The sequence below is a fragment of the Mandrillus leucophaeus genome, unplaced genomic scaffold (genome assembly GCF_000951045.1).
Source record: "Mandrillus leucophaeus isolate KB7577 unplaced genomic scaffold, Mleu.le_1.0 Scaffold251, whole genome shotgun sequence".
Classification (NCBI taxonomy): Eukaryota; Metazoa; Chordata; class Mammalia; order Primates; family Cercopithecidae; genus Mandrillus; species Mandrillus leucophaeus.
In genome coordinates, this window is record NW_012102599.1 from 1,383,746 (window position 1) to 1,386,622 (window position 2,877).

The 2,877-nt window shown below is 42.7% G+C and overlaps 1 long non-coding RNA gene across 1 annotated transcript in view; it reads right to left on the minus strand.

Annotated features, from left to right (window-relative positions):
* LOC105542135 overlaps positions 1-936 on the minus strand; it is an 11,321-nt gene extending 10,385 nt beyond the window's left edge. Inside the window, exon 1 of the long non-coding RNA XR_001006424.1 lies at positions 171-936. This is a non-coding gene — a long non-coding RNA (uncharacterized LOC105542135). The remainder of the gene's footprint in view (positions 1-170) is intronic.
* Positions 937-2,877: the final 1,941 nt, after the last annotated feature.

A 2,877-nucleotide genomic window follows, 5' to 3' on the forward strand; every position in this document is an offset into this window, starting at 1 on the left:
AAAAAATGCAGACAATTGCAATGTTTACAAAACACACTGGCATACATTATGTCATTTCACCTCATGAGAATCCACTGCAATAGGTATCGCACGTGATTTTATACCCAATAGAAGAGAAACTGAGGCACACAGAGGCTAAGTAACTTGTCCAAGTAGGCTAAGTAACATACCCCACTAGTAAGAGGAGTTGTAACAAGAACCAGTTCTGCATACTTCAAGCCCAGGGCTCTTTCTGTTGCATTCTACTGCTCCAGCATAATGTGCATATTTTCCGGTGCCTGTGATACTAGCAACATCAGGCTCATTAAGAGGGCTGATATCCTGTGAGCTGAAAGAGGCATTGATAGCATCATGGAATGCAGCCCTTAAACGCACCTGAGAATAGTTAGGAACATTTTTTTCTTCTCACGAATTATAATTTCCCTTCTACCAAAAAGAATTTGAGGCCACTTTCAACAAAATGTAATGCTGTTTTTAAACAGTTAAAAGAACAGGTGATGAGGGGAAATGGAGATGAAATCCCTGCTTCAGGAAATCAAAGTTAAGAATAGGCAGCACGAGTGGGCACAGATCGTAGCTCTGAGCCTCCTGAATGACAAGACAAACTGGGAAGTGACAAAGTTCTTGTTGTCTATAAAAGGAGGCATACTAATTTTAAGTTTAGCATATATTATCACCATTTGTTCTCTAATTTCTAAAGCACATAGCAAAAATCCCTATTATGGAAAACATTGATTAAAAAGTAGAGCATTTGGCCAAGCGCAGTGGCTTGTGCCTGCAATCCCAGCGCTTCAGGAGGCCGAGGCCGTGGATCACTTGAGGTCAGGAGTTCAAGACCAGCCTGGCCAACATGGTGAAACTTCATCTCTACTAAAAATACAAAATCAGCGGGGCATGGTGGAGTATGCCTGTAATCCCAGTTACTCTGGAGGCTGAGGCAGGAAAATTGCTTGAATCCAGGAGGTAGAGGTTGCAGTGAGCCGAGATTCTGCACTGCACCGTGCCCAGCCTAATTTTTTATTTACAAGTAGGATAGCTACTAGGAAGAACGATTGGAGATTGTGCCAGCCTGGGCAACAGAGTGAGATTCCGTCTAAAAAAAACAAAAACAAAAACAAATATATATATATAGAGAGAGAGAGAGAGTATTTTATTTAAAAATTGATTTGTTCTATTTGTAAAGTCCATAGCTGATCAGAAGATTTGTAAATTTATTAAGAACATACTCCCTAGCCCATGGTCACCAATATTAATAGTCTGGTACATCTTGAAAAGGAAAATGGGACAATTGTCATCCAATTTAGGATTGTATAGGAAAGTTTTAGAACTGTAATTTTGGGGAAAGGATAAGCAAAGTGTCACCTTTGTCATAAATAGCACACATTTCAAATTCTTAACTGGATGAATGATAGCTGCAAGAGCACTTCAAACACAGGATGACACACAGCAGCTCTGAGCACATTTCCTCCTTCACGCACTCATTCGGCCAGTAGATTCTGAGGGCTCACAGAGCGGGCATTCACGCACGGTTCTTAAGGGTGGAAACAGCAGTAAACAAAAACCTCTGCCTTCACCATGCACTTCCATGATAAAAGACAGTACGTTGCACAAATTAAAGATGATTGTTCTCATCCAAATGAGTTTTCCTAAAAAGGCAACTGTGTTTAGGGCAGCCCTGTGTTACTGCAGACGTTGAGACAGATCCTTGGCTTTTGGTACAGCACTACCTAGAGCTTAGGAACAGCTAGAAAAAAAGGAGGAGCAAACCTCAATCCACAAACAAGGCTGAGGCCTAGATCCCGCCCTTCTGAGATCACTACAGATGGAGGGTCGGCCTACCTTCTGCTGCAGAAGCAGCCAAGTACCTCTTTCAGTCTGATGGTGTAGTTCTCGTCTAGAAATGGCTTCAAGAAGTAGCAAGAAGAAGAAGAAAGCAAGCTACAACAGCCATAGAAGCTGTTAGCCGGGTTGAAAAATAAAAAAAAAAAAAAAAGAAAGAAAGAGGAGAAAGACAAGTTTTTAAAACCCATACAGGCATTCATTCAACAAATATTTATGAAATCTTCACTGTATATACAAAAAGGCCCTGAGGAAATAGTAGGAGAGAGGGAAAGACATGGTTCTGCCCTCGTGTCTCTTCCAATCTAGAGAATCAGATGTAGAACAAGTAATCAATTCTTTTTTTTTGAAATGGAGTCTCACTCTGCCACCCAGGCTGAAGCACAGTGGTGCAGTCTCGGCTCACCACAACTTTCGCCTCCTAGATTCAAGCGATTCTCCCACCTCAGTTTCTCAAGTAGCTGGGATTACAGGCGCCCGCCACCATGCCTGGCTAATTTTTGTATTCTTTGTAGAGATAGGGTTTTGCCATGTTGACCAGGCTGGTCTCGAATTCCTGACCTCAGGTGATCCACCCACCTTGGCCTCCCAAAGTGCTGGGATTACAGGCATGAGCCACCATGCCGAGCCTAATTCTTTATTTAAAAGTAGGATAGCTGCTAGGAAGAACGATTGGAGATTGTGAGCTATAAAAAGGCAAACTAACCTAGTGCCAAAGATACCAGAAACCCATTTACCCATTCCAACTCACCTTCCCTCCCTCTCTGGCACACACACAAGTGGGCACAGACACAGGCATACACAGTCACGATATAATCAAGCTCCTACTATCTTCCTTTTTCAAGGAGACTACTTTGGGGCTGGAAACACTAAGGATGCTTCTTTCTAGTTTTTAGGCCAACAGGCTGCAAGCCTAGAAAATCCCGTGGCCAATATTCCTACTCTGAGCTAAGATGCAGTTGGGTCTAGAGAAAAAAAGAAATATTGACTGGGCGTGGTGGCTCACGCTTGTAATCCCAGCACTTTGGGAGGCCGAGG